Source organism: Meleagris gallopavo, chromosome 4 (genome assembly GCF_905368555.1).
Source record: "Meleagris gallopavo chromosome 4, MGAL_WU_HG_1.1, whole genome shotgun sequence".
NCBI lineage: Eukaryota > Metazoa > Chordata > Aves > Galliformes > Phasianidae > Meleagris > Meleagris gallopavo.
In genome coordinates this window covers 23,650,735-23,674,592 of record NC_139407.1, presented here as the reverse complement: position 1 = coordinate 23,674,592, position 23,858 = coordinate 23,650,735, and the positions used below count along the sequence as shown (strand labels likewise).

The window sequence follows — 23,858 nt, the reverse complement described above, 5'->3', positions numbered from 1 at the left end:
ACTTTCTCATGTTAAAATAATGATTTTAAGTGTTTAGAAAAGTCAAATTTACTTGCCTTGTATTGTATCACAAATGAGAATTTAAGATAAGGGTTTTTCTTTTCACATTTTTCAAGTAAATATTGAAAGTAATAAACATTAGGGTAGATGATTTGTCCTCTGCCATTGTAAAATCTATCACTAATCTCAAAAGCTCTATTAAAATGGACAAAGGACAGACCAGACGTTTTCCTGTGTCTCCCATGGCACATTATGGTTTTTGTTTGTATTATTTCTTAAAGAGAAATAATATACAATCTGTTATAACCTACATATAATAGTGATTTTAGTAAGATCAGATTTTATGTGATCTTTTCATATTATTTATCAGATGTTAAGACAACATACAGTGTTTATAGTTACATCATAACCAGATAGCTAGCATTACTTATACAAATGAATGTATATGTAAAAGGCTGCAGAGACCATATTGCTCCTTCATCATTTCAGTGCTTTTGTTGACAGAAGTCTTCATGAATCTGCAATTTTTCTTTCTTATTCATCTATTACTTCTCGAAGCTTGCTTAGATTATAAAATATTTAGCAGAACACTTCCATTCCCTCTGTGCAATTTTATTCCATTAAGAAGCAACTTTTTTTTCTGTATTTGTTATTGAAAAGCAAAAAGCTACAATTCATTGAAAAAACGAAGCCAGACTAATTATCAGAGATGTTCACACATAGTATCTATTACAGAAAACAAGCAAAAAGCACTTCTCTGTTTTCTAGCCATCCAACAAACTCATTATTTTAAAGTTTAAAAATAATACCTATTGTGCATGTGCACATGACAGAAATGGGGAATATTTGTCTGAAAGCAATACGGTCAGGATATCGGTTCTTTTCATAGAGGGTATTCATTTGTAAAAGTTAGCTTTCTTCTTGGCAGTGTAGGAGAGGAATGTTGGATTTAATTTAAAATGATTAATGAGATTTTGTCAGACTCCCTGCCTTTACCACCACTGCAGTTTGTCAGCACAACAACTTGGGAAACCCGGACGCCACTCTGTCGCCCAAAACAGCTTTCCAGGAAAAAATAAACCTGAGTAACTATTGCCAGGTACATGTCAATGGGACTGTCTTTCAGCTGTTGACAGCTTAACTCTGAGTCAGGACATTTACACATTCTGAGGAAGTGAACCTCATTCATTATTTCAATGGCTGCATTTGACAGTGGATAGCAGCGTAAACTTCAGTTTTCCAAGAAGGCATAGCCTTTGTTATTAACCTTCTAGAAAATCTTATAATCCATGCAGCTGAGAAGTTATTTTAAAAGAAAAAAAAAAAAAAAGTCAATGCTTGTTCAGTTAAGTTGTGTTTTGTGTTGTTTTTTTTTTCCTGGAGAAAGACCTTTCGCTGAACCAATCCCATTTTCAACTATGCTAAAGCCTGAGTCTCTCATTCTCCAAGCCCTGCTCATGCCAAGAGGCTGCTGAGCTGCAAGGGATGCACTGCTGGGTTCAAGGCAGATAGATCTGTGTACATGTGTATGCTAATAACCAAAAGCTAATCTGCACACAATATCTGCAATATGTAATCATAGCATCAGAAAAAGAGCAAGTCCTTTGAAACGTAGAGACTGAAAATGATTTATGATTTGTCTTCTTCCCTTTAGCTGTGGGAATGTGATCAGCTGGACTATAGCTAGAGCACTATGTTCTTCTCAAACATCAAATATACAAAAACTGAAAATGTCAAAAGCAGGCCTTCCCCTTCCAAGCAAACACCAATCTGCCTGTACTGCACAACCCTTTCTGCAGTCAGATAATTTACTGCCAGGAGCACTCAGCCCTTTTCATTCAGTCCTGTGGACCTCTGTGTAGAGTTGTTCTATCCACTAACTCGGTAGGCATCACAGAGGTTTAGGTGGTGAAAAAGACTTGATGCTACTCTGCCACATCAGGGAGAAGATAATTCTTCTGGGCACAGTGCCTCAGGTGTCCTTCACATGACTTCCATGTAAGCTATTTCATACATGTTAGAAAAAGTACTTTTGCAACTACTGTTTCCCTGTCTTCACATCAAGAACACAGAATAATTACTGCAGTGCGGGTAACACAATTAAATGGAAGCATATTTTTATTACTGGAGAAGATTTAAATAGGCTCACTTGATTGCCTTCTGCAGCATTAATCACCTGCATGACAAAACAAGCCAGGTTATCCTGAACTGCTGCTAAGATCTGCCAAGGATAAGTGCGTCTCGCTTTGCATACCTCTCAGTGACAGTTGAGGTCCTGCATTTTTCCCTATAAATGTAACTTATTTTTATCAGTTCCAATTAGGAATAAATTTATAAATTTATAAAATAATGAAATAAATTTATAAATTTATTTGCTAATGTTGCGTGCTGTCTGAACTCTGACAGCACCATTTCTGATTTGTAATAGCAAAATGTGTTCTATATGTTCTTGAATTTTTCTTGTTTTTTTTCTTTTCCTGACATAGCAGTAAAATTTACAGTAAATACAAAAGATTTCCCTATCTAGAAATATGATAACAAACATTTGAATATTTTTCCTATGTATAGCATTTAGACATGTAATAAAATGCATAAGTCACATGGTTAGTAATCAGCTTTTGTTAAGACTTCCTTTTCAGCTTTTCTTAATATGAATTTATTAATATATTATTTCTTTTTCTTGGTATGAAGTATTACCAATGTATATAGCACTGCATAATATATACTGAAAATCACCGCATTCAAAGGCCTAATTTGGAAATTTAAGTAGCAAGTAGATGGACTTTCTGTATGAAGTAGATTTCATTTAGAAAGGTGAAGATTCTGAAACATATTGAAAATTCTTTAAATAAGTATTGCATAGTAATATTAAGTTCATATAAATCAAAACTTATGGCTGGGCCTAAAGACACATTTAGAGAAGCAGAGAGCCTAAAACAAGAAATTATCTTTAAATGATAAATCTAGGTTTTCTTTGCTTTTGCCCAGACTAAGAAAGAAGTTTGAAGAGTAGTTTCCAGAGAATACCTGGTCCCAGTCCTGCTCACAGCTCATCCTTTCTTTTGCCAGACCTAACAGCATTCCAGCAAAGCTACTCCTCTCCACAGCTGCCCAGAATTTGGCTTCCTCTGTATCCCAGTCTTCCCTTCCACAGATTAGCATGTGTAAGCCTGTTATTTTTACATTTTAAAGTGTTCTCAGGAATTTCTTAACACTAGCTAAATAACAGCAGTTAAAATGTGTTCTCAGTGAGTGTTGATATTTTCTAAGTATAAACAGTTGTTCCTATTATACATAGGAAAGGAAGCCCATGTTACCAAACATACAGCCTTATGTCAATAAATTCAGTTTCATCCCTATTCTAAATTCATCCCCAAGTCAATTCTGCTAATGCTGGTTTACAATCTCTAGACTGCTCTGGAAGCTGTTCACTACATACTTGATCTAAGCAGAATCTTATATAGAATATGGGGTCCTTTAGTGGCTAAATAGATCACTGAGACATAGCACTTGAGGAGGCTTATCTACATTATCCTCAAAGTGCATTTAACAAGACACACCCTAGTAAAATTCTGACCGCACCACTGTTAAAAGCAAATGAGAAGTAGAGCCAGACTGTCAGTACAGTTCAGAAGAAGCAAGAGCTTAGCAGTGTCTCTGATTCCTCACCTCCAGATCCGCATCTAGCTTAGCACACTGCCTGAGTTGATGAATGTCCCTGTGTTATCAATTGCTCTGTAGCAGCATCCTCAAATCTTTTTGGGTAGCCTACTGTCCATAATGAGAAACAAAACTGGAAGGTTTATGCTTACTAGAAGTAGACTGTTATTTAGTACAGGCAGTTTTAGTCAAAAGTTATTTAACCTCAGAGAAAAGACATACAGTACATTTCAAATATGTATAGAAAAATGATACGGTACAATTTGATGCCCATGATGTGTAGGAGGTCTGTAAAATAAAAAGAAGAGCTCCGTGTGTACTAGCAATAGCAGACACTGGTCTGAATGAGAAGACATCTCGCTGTGAGTAAACCACCATCTAATTTTCTTAGTCATTAAAGTGCCCTTTTGATTTCTCCCTCGATTCTCAGGCCGAGGAGGTTTTGTCTGTTTGTAGACTGATAAAAAATAATCTGCACAGGAGAACATGGCTGACAAAGCCACATATGTGGTCTTTGTAAGGTTGCTCTGGCTGGCACTTAAAGACTTTGGAAGGCAATTAACATTGTCCTTGGAAGACCTTCCAGGAAGAAATTTGTCTGTAGCCATATCACAAAGCTCAGAGGTAATGCTCAAAAGTTGGAGAAAGCCAAGTTTGTTGGTTTGTTGACAGAGAAAAAAAGTATGTGAAAAATTGTGCTAGCGGAAAGCACGCAGAAATAAGCCAAACTTGGCCATTAACATGTGTGTGTTCAGTTGTCCGAGCTTTCTGAAGGGAGCTGAGGATTCTTCCTGAAGTAAGAACCTTGTACTGGGTCACTGGACAAACACTTCTCTTTGTTTGCAATGCTGGCATCTACCAACTGTTGCTTTTCTCTCAAACTCAAAGAACATGATGTGTAGCTTAAAGAATTAACTCCAAGATCTTGCTTTGTTTGTATCTTTCTTAACAATCATTTATCATTGGAGTGAATGATGGTGAATCTTTAGAACAGAAAAGAGTGTGTGCTTTCACAATGTTCTCACAACATTAAAATACCATTCCTGTAGTTGCCAATAGTTTTTGTGAACAAAGACTGTGAACTTAACATGAACTTGAATTAATCCACTGATGAGAGCAGATGGAAGTCTCCTTACTATTACCACCCCAGAAGATTAAAGCGTGGAACTGGTGTTGTGGTGACTCTGGTGCTTACAGAAAATACCACTTACGTCAAAGTTATTAAATATTTCTAGGCTCTTCATCAACTATTTTAAGCATTGTTATTTATTTTATGTACTATTTCAGTGGGAAATTGTCAGTTAAGGCATCTACCCCTTTTTTGTGTCAGTGTTATCCACCACAGATCAAGACATGTTTCTGTCAAAGGGCTCCATAATCCATTCCTACAGAAAACCATGCATCAAGTTCGCAGGAAGAAGTTCTGATAGATGAAGCACTCACTTATATGATGACAAGTAGAAATGGTTATATAAAATGAAATATCCTTTAAGCAAGTGAGTAATCCAATCCATTTTAAACACAGTCCTTAATGGGGAGGATGGGGGGCATCTTAAATGTAAGCAGCTGAATAATCCAATCCCTGTTGTGCGGGCAATACATATATTGAAACACATCATTTTAAATCTCTTAGAGGCCAACAAAACCGACTTTCTATACTATTTATGCCAATTAGACCAAGCTAGTTTGCAGGGCAGCCTCAAAAACTCCTCTGCCGACATCAGTACTGTTTGGTTTTGGCCTCTTATACACCAACAAATAATGGAGTGAAAGTGAGTTTAGTGTCAAATTTATTCTTGATTGGAAAACATACACAACAAATGCAGTAATTGCAGCACAAGAAAATAATGTGCCTGAGAGGGACACCATAGAGAGGATGTGGTCACAAGGGCTCTCTTGAGCAAGAACACTGTGCTTCCAAGCTTTACAAGCTGTTTTGGCACATGCCCTGACAACTCATGCTGAAACACATCTCCTGCCCCCTGAGATCATGCTCCTCCACCAGGCCAAAGCCCAGGGCGTAGTTCAGGATCCTGCAACACAGGAACAGCAAACCTGCTATTTTGCAGCACCAACCATTTCTCCATTTCAGTGAAACTCCTAAATTACCACAACACAATGTACACCTTTCTCTTTTAAGTCCTGAAACTTCATTTTGCTCTGCTTTGATATGTCACCCTTCTCTCCACGTCACCGGGATGCCCTGGATCTGCAGCACGCTTCATTGTAGGGATTCCACCCATGTTCACACACGTTCTTCCACCAGCAAAGCCTCAGTGTCACAGCAAGGGGCACAGATCCCCTGCTGCACAGAGCTCTTGTTATCAAACGATTGTTAAAAAACACAGCATAGTTGCAAGGACCTATCCCTGGATGTAAATATGTTTCAAATTAAAGTAAGACTAGAAATGACTGCAATATAAAGAATGCTCTGCTGACGGAAAATCTGGTAAACTCATGTCTTTTCCAGATATATCTATCGCATCGTATTTTTAAACGACCAGTTTTCATGTTTTTCAGCCACATAGTCTCCAATTTGTGTTCCTGGCTGTAAGTGTAATAGGATTTTTTTTTTTTTGAAGTCTTCAGCTTCAGGCATTTTGTTCTCCTTTCCTTCCTTACATTTCCCTCACTAGTATTAGAATAACTAAACTTCCTTAGCACTGTCTGCTACTTTTTAATCTTGATTTCATAACTTCCGATACCCTGGATATGGTTTCTCTTAGAGAGAGCCTTAGAAAAATTATGTGTAAATACTACAACGCTGACGGGGGTTTCACGTCTCTGTATTTATGCCTTGTATATACTCTCGGCTCCCGATCTGCTTGCTTGCCAGCGTGATTGATTGGCTGTGTACTGAGGGATGTTTATAACAGCGGGCAGGTACTGCATTCGAACACGGACGTCAACACCCGAGGGCACCGAGCGGAGCGCTGCCGCTGCGCTCCTGCGGCTCCGAGGCCGCATCTCCGGCACGGATCCCGAGCTGCGTCGGTGGGGAAGGAGGTTTGCCATTTCTCCTTCCCGACAAACGGAACCAGCCCAGAGCAGACAGCGGTCAGCGTCGGTGGTGAGGAAGAAGATCAGAAAAAACAACAACCGACAACTCGTGGCCGTATTTTATTTATTGTAAAACCTCTGACCGAGGCGAGCCCCGCCCCGCCGGCTCCACCTGCCCGGGCACGGGAGGAGCCGCGCCGCCACCCCGGGGCTCCTCCACATGGGTCCCATTAGCGTCATTTACTCTTGGTAGGGGGGGGGGGGGGGGGAATTAAAGCGATTAGAATGAAAATAATTAAATGAGCTTCCTATTGCCCGGCCCGGCCTTGCAATAGAGAAAGGGGATTAGCACTTACTGCGGAAGCATTTGGGATTATTATTTATTTTATTTTTCGAAAGGTTTATTTTTAAAGGAAAGGAAACAAAGGGGGGGGGAAGAAAAGAAAAACAAAATAAAAAAACAACTTTGCAACTGTCACCATTTTGCAAGCGTCGGGTTATCACTTTGTCATAATGTGACCACGCTGTTTCCGATGGGTTTTCCAACCCGTAATCGTTTGTAACGTCTCAGAGTTGAATCAGGAAAGCAAAATAAAAAGCAAAAACGTTATGATGCTTTGGGTTCTTTTAAAACGCTATTCTAGAGTGGGAAAAGTGGAGGGTTTATTTTCTTGCAGCAGCGAGAAGCGAAATAGCCGCGTTTTACAATTTGGAATAACGCCATAATCTTGACGAAGGGATTTAAATATCTAAAGATAACAGATGCGCTTTAGTCTGATGGAGCGGTGCCCGCCTCGCCACGCTCTTCTCTTTTTCAAGGTCAGCTCTGAGCAAGCGGCAGCTCCGCTCGTAAGCATCGCGCAGTGCACACTGCACTGCGGTGGCAGACACGGAGCTAATCCAATCCTTACCTCAATTTTCAGCGTTTTCTTTTCCATCGATAAAAATCGAACTGCTTAGAACCGTGTCCACGGTAACAACGAATTAGCGACAAGAGCCTTGCCTCTCTGCTGCTTTCTTCTTGAAAGGAACGTTCGCATTAAGCAGTGATAAAGCCAAAGGGCCACTTCGGGAAATTCACGGAGTCGGTTCTCAGCAGCACACGGAAGGGAGAAAGAAAAAAAAAAAAAAAAAAAGAAAGAAAGAAATTTAAAAAAAAAATAGGAAGGAAACAAGAACGGAGGACGGAAGGAAGGGAGCCGCCGTTTGGGATAGCCCCGGCCCCGCTCCGCTTGTTGGCACCGTAACCCCAGCCCAACCGTCGCAGCCGAATAGTGCTCGGCAAAGCGGCAGCTTCTAGCCATCATGCCTCTGCTACCCGAAGGCACAGCTCCAGAGTGGGAAATTCCATTTCCTAATTAAAATCTCGTCGGAAGAACTCAGGGTTCTGCGCTTCTGTATACGCCAAGCGTGCGAACACCGCCGCAAAATCAGTGCGGCTGTATTGCGCAGCTTTGGGCGTGCTCCCTGCGCCTGCTTTGGCTCAAAGGGTCCTTCTGAAGCTGAAAATTTGCCCTGGGGTGCTGTTATTTCTCAAATCTTTCAGGGTGAAATTAACGTACAGGCGTTTCTTTGATACGGTGGGGAGGGAAAAATCTCGCGTGTTGTCAGAAGTTAATTTTCAGCTACTTGAGGAGTCCTTGACTTTAAATATTTCTTTTTCCTCTGTAAATTTTACTGGCTTGCTTTCAGAGGTCATTCGGCAGGCCGAAGTCCCCATGCCAGCATTCAGCAACAAGCGCGACCCCATCCAGTAGCGGGTGCTGGGACCCTGCCCCCTCCCTTCGTGCCAAACACTTGCCTTTCTCATTACCCATAAAACGTTTACAGCCTCTCGGCCGAAGGCGTTTGTCGGGAGCTCGCCTTTACGCGTGGTGCCGCTGCGGCATTCCGCCTAACGCCTGCCTTCCTGATCCTATTACTGGCCCTGGATCGCTGCTTACGGGCAGTAAAAGTACCGCTCGAGAAGCGGGCAGGGAGCCGAGCAGGTGCCCGCTGCGTGCATTAATAATAACTGTTCTGAACCGTTCTTCAAGGAAAATAGCGAATCCCCCCCCGTTCCCTCCCCGCACTTCGAGCCCCTTCCGTTCCCCCACCCCGCAGGATGGAGGGGATGGGGAGTAGCGTCCGCTGGAAGAAGCGCTTCGCATCTCCTTCGGCTGTGGGACTCGCACGCAGCTCCGCGCCTTTTAGCAAACACCGAGGAGAAGTGGGGAAAAAAAAAAAAAATGATATTGACCGAAACGGGTGTACCTTTGGTGGCCGGGATGAGCGATGCTGCTGTTCTCCCTTATTTCGGCACTGATGCACCTCGGGGATCCCGGACTCCTCCGGTAACACTCCTCAGTCGCCAACAACGGCACGAGATTGGGTGTAAGGCACAGCAGCCTGCACGCACACACATGTTTTTGGCTGCTGGGAGAGGCCCGCAACCCACTGATGCCAGGCAGCTTCCCTCCGCCCTTGAGCGCCCTCACCGCATCTCAACCCCCAGACCGCGGGGAAACCCTCGCCTTCCAACAATTCCCTTCCTTCCTTTCTCTTTTCTTTTTTTTTTCTTTTTTTTTTCTTTTTTTTTCCTGCCTTTCCTGAGGGCTGTACTGCAGCCGGGCTCGTCCTGCCCCCGACGCGCTGCCAAGCAGCCGCCCACCCCCAACCGAGGCTCCCCGGCCGTCCGTCGGTGCGGTGTCCCGGGGGACCGGGCAGGGAGAGACCTGGGGGGCACCCTGAGAGCTACGGCCCGGCCGAGCAGGGGGGTCTCATTCAGTCGGCCCCCGCAGGACACGGGGCGCCCCGACAGCTCGCCCTAAGCCGGCCCCACAGCACCGCAGAGAGCCGCCCGCCCGCTTTAAGAGCCTGGCGGGATGGAGTCCTCCTGACACGGGCGTTTGATTTAAAGACGTCTCCCGAGAAACACAAATAAATAACTTCTCGAGGAGAAAAGGAACCCGAGCCCAAAGCTGACAGGGGCTGCAAACGCTAAAGATGTGTACGGACGGGAGAAAGAGCAAAAGTAAATAAATCTTGGTTACCTAATTGAAAGGCAGAAGCGAGCCTTTTGTGTACACAGCGTTTCAGGGAGAAGAAAACCAGAGCTCGGGGGACGCGAGGAGCGCGGCGCCCGCCCGGGGCTACTCTGTGCCGTCGGGGAGGCTCCTCCGGCGGCGGGAGGTTGACCCCCGTTAGCTGAGGGCGGCCTCCCTCACCCCCTGAAAAAGGAGTAAAAAAAGAGCTCTAGGAAGAGCACAGGAACTTCCCTGGCTTCGAGGTTATTCTCCTGAGAGACTACAGAGAGAAACTTCTTCCCCGAAACAAGAGCGAAGGGGCGTGCGAGGAAGCGAAGCTGGAAAAGTATGAAGGTTCCCGAAATCGGTTATAGCGTTATCGTCTGGAGGCGTCTCCAAAGCCACTATTTCTAAGCAAGTGCGGCAAAGGATCTACAACGAATATCTAGAGGGGACTGCTCGCTGTCTCTCGCAGTTCTTCTCCCTGTCTGTGTAATCATGCCCAGCACCTCCCCAAACGTGCAGGCTGACACGTACTACCAATCCTTTGTGCTGGTACTGTAAAGCAATGCCATGCCAGTGCGAAGAACTCAGCATCATGCACTCCGGTGTGAGAGAGAGGTACTGGGGGATGCCCTGAACACATTCTTTCGTTTCCTTTTAGCCTCACAGTAACTAATAACAACTGCAATTAACAGCTTCAATTTAATATCGCACAGTATTCTCCACTCCCTACCGTTTTGCTGCGCCAGCTGGGTGAAAACTTCCCGATGAGCTCCGAGTAACCCCTCTCCAGGACGTCAAGGACAGCTTCTCCCACCAGCTGCGAACCCATTTGCAGCAATTCCACCTCGTCACGTCAGCCACCCTACGGACATTGGTTCCAGCAGCACTTGCAGCAAAGCCAGCAGGCTGCTGCCTTCACAAGCAGAGCACTCAGCTCTGTTCAGCTATCTCCATTACAGACAAAATCAGTCTGTTAAGATTGATGTGCAGATCTCCATACCTCTAACAACAAAAATGAGTGTTTATTCTGATATCTCTCCAGTCGACATCTGTGCATTGTGGCTGCAAGTCAGAAGTGCCTTTGGAATGTGGTGTAATATTCTTGATATGCAGGTGTACCAGGAATGGAGATGTTGAAAAGAGCCTCTTCATTGTCATTAACACCATTTGGTGTAGTGCACTCCTAAAACATAGTGCAATTCTGGAAGAGCTGTCACTTTCTTCTTCAGTCATGATTTCCTGACATCTCAGTTTTCCAACTGCAGGAAATAATGTTTTGAAAAAGCAGTTTCAATACATGAATACAGAACTAATCAAATTTTTTTAAAAAAGTTTAATCTTATTAACTTTTAATAAGTGTAACCATTTGCAAGGTATGGAAGAGGAGCTACTACAAACTGTGTGGTTCAAAAATCTCAAAATAAACCAAAACCTTTGCACCTAAATTCTCAGATTCCTGCTTCTTTAAAAGAAAGCTGTTATCAAAAATGGAGCACAATTAGGCTGGTGAGCACAGTCCTGTCACACTAGACCATAAGGGAAGGTTCAGGGACATGAGCTGGTCTGCAGGCAGCATAGCTGCCCCACTTGCCCAAGCTGAGCACCCTGCCCAGCGCTGCTGAACTCAGCTCTGAATTGTCACATTCTGTTGCTTGGGCAGCAGTTCTTAGTTTGGCAACCTTGCAAATGTGAGTGAAAAAGAATGAAAAGGCAGTAACACACACACAATTGCACAGTTGTATGTTGAGCTTTAGTGTATTTATCATCCTCCCTAAAGGGCAGCTCAATGTATATGAATTCAGGAATCTACCTTTGATGATGAGATGGCATTTGCACAAAACAGGACAGAGATGAAATGGAGTTGCTTTTAAATAACACGTTAAATAACACATTTTATTTGTGTGTGGCTTTTATTATTACTATTATTATTATTATTATTACTATTATTATTATTATTATGAAGATAGTAAAGTGAACGGTGCCTTACAGCCAAAAATTAGCTACTTCACTGTTATGAATTCATAAACACTGTTACATTTATGCTGCGTTTTAAAGAGCATTATATTTCAGCTCTATCTGACTTAAAAGAAATATATGTGAGTTACACGAACTCTTCCAAAGAATTGTCAGTGTGCCAAACCTCACCCTTGAATTAGATTTATTGTTCAGTGCTTTCTATCGTGTTACAGAATCCAAAACTCAGCCGTAGTCCAAAATATTCAGCCATTCTGGCAAACCTAAATTTGGCTCTTTTCTTTCCTGCAATAGATGGCATTTTACCCTCACTACCAGAAGGCACTGGCATGGAAGTGATGACAAGAAGGAAAAACTGCAGAACTTTTCTACTTGTGCAACGAAGTATGGCAGTGCACTGTGTTGGAAGAGATGCTCCAGAACGCGTACAGCAGTTAGGTCAGAACTTTTCTCCCTGAAGTCAGAAAACATTGCTCTGATGTGGCATTTAACATTTAGATACTCAAGCACTGGGTCCTTGGATAACTACATAAGAATATTCAAAGCTATTAAATACCGTGTGACTTGTTTTTTGCTGTTGAAACCTGCCTGTGGGGACAAATCCCAAAAGCCACAACTGCGGGTAGAGTACAATAACAGCTTTAGGATTTATAAGGTAAAGCTTTGTTCTCCAATATTTAATTGGATTTCCAATTTCTTTTTTTTTTTTTCTTTATTGCTCCAATTCCATAACTCTGTAGTTTGGGACCTTAAAGTTCCCAGTGCACCTTGAACTGGGCTCTGTTCAACCATGATGAAACCCCGAGCCCACGTGGGAGTGATAAAATATAAATAATAATTATAACAATAAGCATATCATTGGTATTATTATTATTATTATTATTTTAGGAGAAACCATATTTTCAGTAGATAAAAGAAAAGTAAGAAATAAGAAATAAGAAATGGAGTCTAATAGTTACCTTTCCATGGGCATTGGAATATTCCACAGAGCGTTTTGTTTTGTCAGTCATAAAAAATGAGGCAGTTTTGTCCACTCCTGAGCAAACTAAGTGAAACGGGGGATAGGTGGGGCTAAAGGCACACTCCTACCTCTGTGTTTTTGATGTGTTTTGGTCACTTCACTGCATCCCTGTGCTGGACCACAAGGTCTGTCCACCATCTCACTGCCAGCCCCAGGAGAAGTCCCAGCTGGCGCAAGGCCCAGGCGTCCTGCTGGGAAAAAACCCGGTGGTAACCTACATGTTGAATGTGTGATGGAGCTGCAGAAGTGGGCTCGCTGTGAGCAGCGTGGGGCTGTGCGAGGGCTCAGGCGGTGCTGACAGCAGCTGGGGAAAGGATTGCGGACAGACGTTTGGAAAGGAAAGGCCATGTGCCAGATGGCAACCAACCAGCAGGGCCTGGTGCTGAACAAAAGCCCTGGGGGAGGGAAAGAAAAAGAAGAAGGAAAAAAAAGCCCTAAGCAGAGAACTGGTCTTGTGGGGGCAATGCAGATTTCACTGTGAGGTATTAAAAAAAAAATAATCCACACTGGCCGTTATTTTTCCACAGGGCAACGTTTTATCAGAGACCTGTAGCGAAAACATTGCAAAATCTCACCTTACTTATTTGTAAGTCAGAAAGCCACGAAGGAAATAAAATGTTTTCTTCAAGGAGATTTTGATGTGTTGTTTATCCTGCTCTGTCATTTTTCTTGTCTCTCTTCATAACCCCTATGTAACCCAGAAACAGCCAGTAAAAAAGAGAGAACCTCTGCTTGTTTAATTACTTCCTGAAAATTTGATAACTACTGCTTCAGCCTCATTGGATAATCTACTTTTAAATTGCCTAGTCTTTCAAAGACAGCATAATTATTTGAGCGCGCTTACTTCCCTAGCTATACATCATGCCTATCAAAATTAAATGTTTCCAACATACCACTGCGGCATTTTAACATTTCACTCCTGTAATACCTTTAACAGTATATTGACCCTATACTTCCTTTTTAACAAATTTTCATACCTCAAGCAGTGAAGCACTGCCAGAAGATGGATCTTTAGTCTCTGACTGGGGAATTGAGTAATTTAAGGAATGATAAAGAGACTCATAAGACGCAAAATGTGGCTGCAATGTGATGTTTAAGAATTTTTTCCTTTATTTCAGTTTGAAGAGACTATTTCATTAATAGAACTAATTTTTGAACAAAGTTGTTTAAGCAGGAATCATCTCATGAGTTTGCAGGTCTGTTATGCATTTACACAGAATGTGTGTTTTTTCAAAGGAATTTTGTGAAGATTTTATTTCAAAATGAGAAAAGCATTTATTATAACCAAAGAAGAAATGATACAGTGTATTCCTTCAACAGACCCACATTTTAACTGGAAAAATGGTGAGTTTTTGAAATATTATTTTTCTGTGTTCCATAGGATTATTCCTACTTCTATTTCATCATCAGGAAAAAGAAAAAAAAAAGATTTCTAATGAACAGGTACTGATAAATCAATGATCTATGCATTGAGTGGGTGTTCAGGATGCAACCACTGCAATAGAAGTGTGTGTTTTTCAAGGCTGAAAGGCTCCCTCCTTCCTGTACTTGGATTTATTCAATAAAGAAATGGGAGGCTAGAAGTGGCTCCAAATGCAGATTTTAGAGCACTTCTGAGCATTCCTCTCTCAGGATATGCTGAATTTGAGGTTTGGTGGCATTTAGCTGGCCTTTTTAAAAAAAAAAAACAAAAAACAAAAAACAAAAAACTTGTACTGAGTCACATCAGTAAGCCACACTTTCAAAAGAGAGGTTTTATTTGCAGAAATGCATGCAGAATGTAGAGGCAGATCCTGTTGGTGTATGTACTGCACGTGTGTGTGTGCATGCAAGCCAGAAGACTGTCTGCATGTGCAGGTCAATCCAGCATGAGCAAAACCAAAAGCAAACGAGGTAAAGAAAAGGCACGTAAAAAAGGGGAAAAGAAAGAAGCCCCCCTTGGTTCTAAATCATCACAAAGACTGCAATATCCTGTTATCTATTGTAGTAACATCATATACAAAATAAAGAAACAAATGTTGCCCTTCTGTGAAGGGAGATAATAAAAGATTGATTCATTAAAAAGAAAAAACAGAAGAGATCAGAAATATGTTGTCTTAAAAGTTATGCTAAGGAAAAGCCCAGACAGACTTAACTTCTAAGCAGCTTGAATTTCTTCAGCCTAGCTGTTACTGACGGATCAAACAGCATAGATGTGAGATGAAGGACAAGCAAAAGAGATTGGATGTCTGGTCCCACAAACCTGTTCCTAAAGCCTATTGACCTAGAGAAGAATTTTGTATGCTGATCTTCATTTATTTTTTCCTACCACAGACGTTAAAAAGACAAAAGTAAGAGACTAAAAAGCACCAACATAATAAGTGTTAAGGGAGCTGATAAATGTGTTTAGCCCTAAAGATTACTCATCATGGATTGGCACAGGTTTAAAATACCCATCCAGAGTGCCTCTTTAGTTCTGTTATTATGGTTAGCTAATGGTAAATAGGTAGAAGTTAGGAAGGTAAATGTGTCAAACCATAACATTAAATGATGAGAAAATAACTACACTAGTGCAGGCATGACAGTTTTTAATTTCATTTCAGAGAATTTAAAAGTTATCTACCTTTTTCTAAAATTTGGGTCCAAAATGTCATTGACTAATAAATTGATTTTTATTCTCCTTCATACCCTAAGCATGCTTCAAAGTTTGTGAAATATCCAAAATGGCAAATCTTGCTGAAACTTACAAAGCTTTTGCAAAAGTGACAGATGAAATAATAAATAATATTAACAAATAAATCTTCAACTCTTACCCACTATAAGAACAACACAATATTGTGTGAGTGAAAACTGATACAGGAGCACTTTTAGAGACAATCCGTAGAACTCACAGGAATAAGCTTCAGCACAGGAATATTTGCCAGATCTAGAAGGGCTCAGTTATCAACAGTGTATATGCTTAGAGAGTGTACGTGTTATGGCTGCTGAAAAAAAGAATTAAGTGCCAACAGTTGGACTCTCAGTATCTCATATAGCCCCTTACAGAAGTCTGGCCAGCAATTCCCACTACTGGCAAGTGTGCTGTGCTTCCCAAACTTGCAGTACTCACCTAGCTGCCCAAGTAAGGCACTTGCTTAGGCAGAAGGTGTTAGGTGTTAAAGGAAGGGAATAACCTTCCAAATCCTGATACCTGCATCCATTCTTTCAGCGTACTTGGTCTGCTAGCATGCATACCTTGTGCCATTATAGCATAATGCCAGTTTTACTTGTACAGAGTATTAAATAGCACAAACAGCTTCATTCCACGTCTGAGCTTTTTGTTTTTGTTTTCTCAGTAGCTTAGACAGAGTGCACACATAGAATAACCAAAGTTATTATGAAAGAAGGAACAGGTCATCGTTTGTAGTTCGTTCGTTTTGATTAATCATTGGCAGATTTGGGAAATTTCTGTAATGAACTAAACAAAAATGCTTCTGTTCAGAAGAGCGTTCCCCAACAGTTCTCACCGAGTATTCCATGCTTGCTTAATATTTAAGGTCAGAATAGTCACAGTAGAATTAAATCACTGTTCTGAACTGAGCTATGCTCACACAGTGATTTATCAAAGCGGATTAGATCTTAAAAATCAATCATTCTAAATGAAAGAATTCCAGCTGATGCCCCACATGGAATTAATATCTAATTAAGGATAACAATCTCAAAGGGGGAAAAAACATTTTTCTGTAATTCATGCACATGTATCTCTTTCCAACTTTTCTTCAATTATATAGAAACTCTTACAGTAGCTGCCATAAACTCCACACTTTTGTTTTATCCTCAGTTATCAAATTCATGCTGTGCTGTATGCCCACATAAAATATTAACTAATGACTCCTAAAAATCTTATCTTAAAGAAAGACTTGTACTTAAAACAGTTTCTGAATAGAAGTTTGACCTAGACTTTTTATTACAGCATTTTAAATCTCACCAAAGGGAAACATTCTAAGAAATACCTTAAGGAGAACTTATTTTGATAGTAGATCACAGTATTCATAATAATAATAAAACTTACATTTTCTTTGTTTCTCCTGATTTTGTATGCTCTGGAGCTATTCTTGAGCAGTTCAAATTTTATTTCATACTCCCCACATTCCTCTAATGGGGTTTTGCAGAGCTGCTCTGTGACAGCCATCATACAAATAGTTTTCTGGGTTTGAAATTTGTCTGGGTTACGTGCACACTCCTTGGGGCAAGGCCCAGGGGAAATACTCACTGTGGTGAGATCTGTTTCCCAATTGATTATGATGGAGCTGGTATTTTGTAAAGCAAATACATTTGTGAGAGCCATGACGTTCCTGTACAGTTAAAGTGCTATGAAAATAGAAACAAGTCAGCTACTGTAGTCAGACAAGTACTTCCTTATTCTTAGAAAAATAAAAGAAAATAAGTTTTAAGTAAAAATAATAAGCTCTTTTTAATAATGGATGATTTTATAACAATCTGCAGTAAAAAAAAAGGTCGTCTGGACTAGAGATTCCTTTCCTCCTCAAGGGATTTCTTTTTACTTATTTATTATTGACTTTGAAGAAGGGAAAGAATTATTTCTTTAAACAACTGGCTGCAGATTAAAATTAACACTGTACATTTCAATTATTATCAATTCATCAATGAATCAAGAGAGCTGGTATCTTATTTTAATTAAAATAGTTCCATCAGATAACCTAAGCCTCTAAAGCCATATATTTGATTTTAATTAAAAAAAATTCTGGTTGCGATCATTGTTCAGAATTAATATACCAAATAAAATATGGGAAGAAAAGAGGTAAGGGGAGGTTATATAGTGTTACCTGATAAAAGGAGACAGTAATATTTAAAATGAGGTAAGTGTTACACCGATTTATGATGTATTTTATCTTCTGGAGAAACCCTAGTTTATCGTAGTGTCATTTAGTTTGAAACGTCAGCTGTATATCTTTCTGCTTTCGAATGTTACTCTAGGTTGAAAGGAAAAAGTTTGCAGTGATGTTCTGTATAAGCAGATCAAAAGCTTGGCATTTTTTTCTGGGATAATTCACTTTTATACTGAAGTTTTTTTGTTGTCATATATATATAAATATTATAAAAAACTTATAAATATTTTGAAAGAATATTAATTAATAACACTTAACAATTCTCTCATCTTTATAGCCCCATACAAATATTTTCTATCAGAAAGGATGAAAATGTTCCTTTTGTTTCAATTCCCACTCAAATTATCATGTAAACATCCTAAACCCTAACCTAATAGCACTAGAATTTCTATTTTTTCTTTGTTTTGAAAACAAAGCAGAATATCTTCATTCATAGTCTGCTTTTCTTTCTATCTGTAACATTTGCATCAAGAGTTTCACCAGTATAGAAGGGATTTAATTTGTAAGAAAACAGAAGAGCTTGAGTGGTGGGCTTACAAATAAATATAAATTTAATGCCCAGATAATGCCATATTGGTAATGGATTTATTTTCAATATATACTCCCATCAGTTGTAAATCAGACTCCACCTCCATTGCGTATGTTTAAAAGTCTTCTAAGTTGTTCTTGTTCTCAAAAACAAAAGTATAAAAAGTGCCCCTGGTCCCAATACCAAAACAGCAAGGTAAAATAAGTCAGCCTCTAAATTGCTCACCTAATCTCATCATTTAAAAGTGACGTACCAGCAAAGAGCCAAACTAACCTCTATGTCACCATTTGCCCAGGGAGCAGGGTGAGCAGAGGTGGTGCTTTTCTTCGTCTGTATGGTACCAAGGTTGGTAGCAAGTGTTGTTTTGTTTTTTTTGTTTGTTTGTTCTGTTTGTTTTTTGTTTTTTGTTTTTTTTTTTTCGTCTAACGTTACAAGACATAGAAGATGCAAGATCTTGTGTGACTGAAAAGAGAAGAAACACTGTTCATCTGCAAGTCAACAGGATTTCATTTCTCTCAAGGTAGCAGCTCTGACCTCCTGCTGATTTCCAAGTACAGGAGAAGCAATGACCTGTCACTTCTTAATGATGGCCATCTAACAGTGCTGGGCTTCTAACCCTTAGGATTGTACCAGTAAACCATTTACCATTCAAAATCACATCACAGCCATGGATGGCTGAGTCCAAATGCTTGTAGACATTTATCCATCCAATGTCAGCATGCACATGTATATCCAATGCAGAATATATTTCTAATTTTCTTTTCTTAGATATAGTGGTATATACACACTTCGAAGAAATTAGCTGTAGGAAAAAATGTTAGTCTTCATTTGTACTCACAGTGGATTGTTTTGCTCTGTGTGAACTAACGCCAGCTGCCCCAAGCAGCACTGTTTATTTCCATTTACAGCAATTTGTAGGATAATGTATAGTTGTACTATAAGGATTATAGTTGCTTGCCACTGCTGTCAGCACACATTATTATAGGAGCTCAAGCCCTCAAGTCCCATGACCTTCCACTTTTTATCTTTAAAAAAGCAACTCTTGGTCAAGGTTATCATAGATTTATTCACATTGTTTTTCATTTCTGTATCTCTTCACTTGTTCTCAGGGTAAATGGGATAATAATTATTGTAATCTATAAAGCTTTAACATATTTGCCTCATGAGAGTTCAGTGTCTGGACTCTAGTGTTAACATCTTGGATGTAAGTACCAGAAAAGAAATTACAACTAAACCAGAAGGATTATTTTTCACTATTATTACTATTGTTGTGGAGTTGCTTGGTTTTTTTTTTTTTGTTTTTGTTTTTGTTTTTTTTTTGTGCTTGCATAGTTATCTTTATTTTTTCTAAAGCCTAACTTTTTTCAATTAAGGAAAAGAAGACACTTGCATAAATCTTTCAGGGATCTCAGCTCACCATTTAATCTCATTATGGCTGATAAGGAATTAATGACTGTTGTGCACTCATAAGTATCCTGGGGATTGAAATGAGCACAGTTCAGACATTTATGACAGCAGGATCTCATTTATGCATGTGTGATCACTTACATTCTCTTCACATCAGCATGGTGGATCCACTGAGCCCTTCCACATCAGATGAATGACAAAGAGTCTGCTATGGATGCGCTGCTTTAGGTTTGGCCCACTGAAGAAAGCAGCTCTTGAAGACATTTTCAGACCTTGTCTTGGCCAGATTCCTAGACACATTGGGACTCTGGAACAAATTTAGAAGTGCCACTTTGAGGCTTTAATTCTTGTCTGCTAGTCTTGAATGGCTTGCAGATAATAATCTGCATCACTTATGCACATGCACAAACGGATGTATATGCGTGGATGCACACAAAGATGGAGACCACAAAGACTTAGTTAGGAAATGAAATGTATAGTTTTCTGACTCCCTTCCATGATTCTGAAAAGGAAAAAAAAAATGCTTTCAAGTCCTCTCAGAATAAGACAGATTTTTGGAAGACCCAAAACAGAGCCATAACGCAGTTCGTGACTGAATAGACAATGGAACAAAAACATGAAGGTATCTCTTGACTCTTTCTTCAGTGGTTTCCTATTAGAGAAGCATCTGCTTGTCTGCTATTTGCTAAGCTTCCATCAAAGTGGGAAATACATAGACTTGCAACATACAATATTCACACAATGTTGGCAACAAGTTACACTTTATTAAAAATATTAAGAAAGCAAAACAATTATAAAATAAGTATTCGTATGGGAGTCCAATTAGCCTATCTTTCCCTTTTTATTCCTCTCTCAGAGCAAAACTTTCTGTTTTCCTGAAACTACATGATAAAGAAAGGGACCAAATTCAGAATCAAGGTCTCACTTTTCCATGTGATAGTGCTATACAAGCTCTGACTTCACAGTTTTGTAAATCAGCAGAGGTATACGGAAGGGAAGCCTGCAGACAAACCCATTTTGCCAACAGTAGTAGAGTGCAAGACAAACATTCAGAATTGATCCTTCCTAACTGATCAGGGTCTACAAATTAAAAGGCACAGAACATGCAAAGAACTGTCAAAAGACTTAGTTACTAAGGGCCAGAAGAACTTCCACTCTCTTTGGAAAGAAGAGTTTTGTTATCACTCTATTACATTTTGCCGTAGCTTCTTGCATTGGTTTTTATATTGCTTTATTCATACCCCCCACAAACCAAGCAAAACATAACCCCCCAGATATTTAGCCTTGTGGTAGTTGTTGGCATCTCCAATGGTTTATCACCTGTGTTTTACAAATGGTGAATCCAGGGCACAGAAGGACACTCATATACCACAAATAGAGACCTAAAAATAAAACTGCTTCTGAAGACTCCAATAACCAGCTGCCAAGACTGTAGGGACATATCTGTATTTTTCCAGTCACATACTGTGTCCTCAAAATTTTAGGGCAGAAAAAAACCCTTCCTTATTCAAATCCATTTTGATTCAAAGAAAAGAAACTTCACCTTTTCTGCCTCCAGGGCAACGTTCAAAATGACCTCATGTAGGAGTTTACATTCAGAATCCATCATTACAGAGAAAAATCAAAACAACAGAATCTTTCCCACTCTGAACTGTTGTGCTGTTGTTCTTCCATGGTGAGTCCTTAGGAAAGACTCAGGGATGTGAGCCGATTCGCACCACATAAAATACAAACAACTCGGCTCTGAATGTGGGCACTTGCAAATTAGTTGCAAGAATGAAGTGTCTTAACAGCAATTGAAACATAATTTGTTCGAAGCTTAAGGGCCTTTTTTACGTCTGGCCACAAGGTCATAAAACCTGCAGAAATATCTCAAAGATCACGCATAGAAAAGATTAAATACTGCATAAATAATACACAGACGTTACGAGCTTTTACAAATACAAGTTACATTCTTTCAGTGAAAAATTGTCTTTAATACAGATTTTTTTCCCTTCCAATTTCTTTCTGCAGCTATTGGTATAATATTCTACAATCTTGCAAAATGATTTTATTACTTACCAGAACAGGAGAAATCTCACCCCCTCTTAACTTGAAGCTGATAAGGAAAAACCTCCCTAATCCTATTTGTCAGTTAAAAACAAAACAGAATAAAACAAAACAAAACATTCTTGCTCACCTCACAGAGTGGCTGAATAAATAAATATGACACAGCAGGTTTAGCGATAAGAAGTCAATGAATTGAGAAAGACCTTGAATTCTGAACTATTCTCATTATCACCAGATCTCAAACAGTTTTGCTAAACAGCTCCAGTTCTTTGGTGAGAGGAACAAGGATGGAAGCTTTACAACAGCATTCAGTACGTCTTGATAAATAGCAAAAAAAAGCTCAGTGGAAATGTTCAACTTCTTTATGATTAAAAAACAAACCTTTAATGTAGTTTTTGTTTACTGTGTCATAAGTGCAGCGTTGGAAGTTGTTGCCAAATAATCATTGGAACAGGCATCACTAGAGCAGTGTCAGCCAGCCAGCTCTTTGAAAATGATTCAGTTCCTCTAGTCTTATGACTAAAATAATATCCAGTGGCTCCAGCCTGAAGCCTGGTTAATACATCTGTCCAGAACACATAATTATTCAGTCATAACATTCCCCCGGCCACCAGCCAACAAACCAATCAGCATTTCTTTCTAACTCACGAGAATTTTTGCTGTGTCAAACTGTTTGATCTCTAGGTAGTAAAAATGCAAAAAATGGAAGAACGTTGCACTGAAAGGTTTTAATTTAACGTAGTTTCTCATGGAAATTAAATGTGAAAAGAAGCATGTTTTTGTTGAATTTGCTAAAGTTAAACTTTTATTCTGCTTTAGGAGTTATATTAATATATCTATGTTGCAGCTTTCTTGTTATCTCTTCAGCATCTAAGATTCTGAAATCTAATCTCAGTTTCATTAATTGCTTTCACCAGGAAACTCATGTTTATGAGAAAGTGAGGTGACACCAACAAATTTGAAAGGTTTCTGTATTTACGGCTACCAAGGAATATGTTATGTATGCTGTGTGTGGAAATGAGTTGAAATGCAGTCTGCATTTGTTCAGACACACTGCTCACAGTAAACTAGATCTTCATTTGTAAAAGCACACGTTTAATTTTTTGAAGCTAAATTTTGAAAATTCAGATCCAGATCACATTGATTCCAGGCACTGGAATCAATAAAAGCTTTATCTTGACTGCTAGGACACAGGATCAAGAATACTGTGTCATTATATTTACATCTTGTATAATATGCCAAAACCACAGCCAGGAAAGCACTTCACGCATATTTCTGAGCAACTCAATATATTCTCTATAAAGATATGACATTTCTAAAATGGCAAGAGAAATTGATATAATTTCTCCAAAGAAAAACTGAGGCAACATCCTCAAAGAACCTCAAAGAACCCACATCATTTCAGAAAGATCAAAGTATATTTATTTTTCAAGTGCTATAGTTTTATGTAACGTTCTTTTTTATGGTTTAGACAAACTGACAAACACCTTCAGGTCACAGCCAATGATTAGAATTTAAAGGTACTATGGGAACACAGATAAAGATCAGTGCACTTCGCTTGTCCACATTGAACACTGGCCACTCACAAAAAACTTCCCTAATCTTCTCACAAGCTGTATAAAGATAAGACACTGGCTATGCCTCAACTAGAGCAAGGGAGAGAACTCTCAGGTTCCTCCATTCCAAATGGAAGATTTTGTCAGCATCATTCTCTGAATTTTTAGCCCATTATGATACAGTTAAATCTCTCAAAGGTCTCTAGATTTGTTCTACAAGTGTTAAAAAATTAAAAACAACATCATTTATTTCAGCATTAACAAAGACTTAATGCACTTAGAGAATCTGTGAGAGGACTGAAAAGTAGTTCTCTATCATAATTTACAGTGTGCTAAGGAACTGTTGGGTTTTTATCACACACATTATTTTCAATTTGAAAGCATCCTTGGTTTCCTGAATTTAAGCATTCAAACTATCAAATTTGCAAGTAAAACTAACTCTTCACTACACATAGAACAAAATGACAAAACACTGTTTAACTTGCATCCCTCTAGAAAATACTTAATAAAGATTAAGGTTGATGAACTACACTGGGAAATGCCAGAAGAATATTGCCTGAATCCACACAACTTTCCTGCAGTCATTGCCTCTCTGTGCAAATGCACATTTATCCAGCTTAATTCTATGATCCCACTTCTGATTTTTAACAGGACTCCTGCCTTATTTTGTGTAATCATAACACTGCCTTTTTTCTGTCTTCTGCTCTCCTTGTATGTTCACATATTACACAGAAGCGTACCACCCAAACCCTGCTTTGAATACATAAGCTACAAACTTCAAGG

The 23,858-nt window shown here is 39.6% G+C and overlaps 1 long non-coding RNA gene across 1 annotated transcript; it reads right to left on the bottom strand.

The window, feature by feature from the left end:
- Positions 1-6,815: 6,815 nt before the first annotated feature.
- Positions 6,816-11,050, bottom strand: LOC109367242 (uncharacterized). The gene is made up of 3 exons (XR_004159522.2): positions 10,402-11,050; positions 9,693-9,869; positions 6,816-9,048 (listed from the first exon to the last, which is right to left on the bottom strand). It is a non-coding gene; the product is annotated as an uncharacterized LOC109367242 (long non-coding RNA).
- Between the last annotated feature and the right edge of the window lie 12,808 nt (positions 11,051-23,858).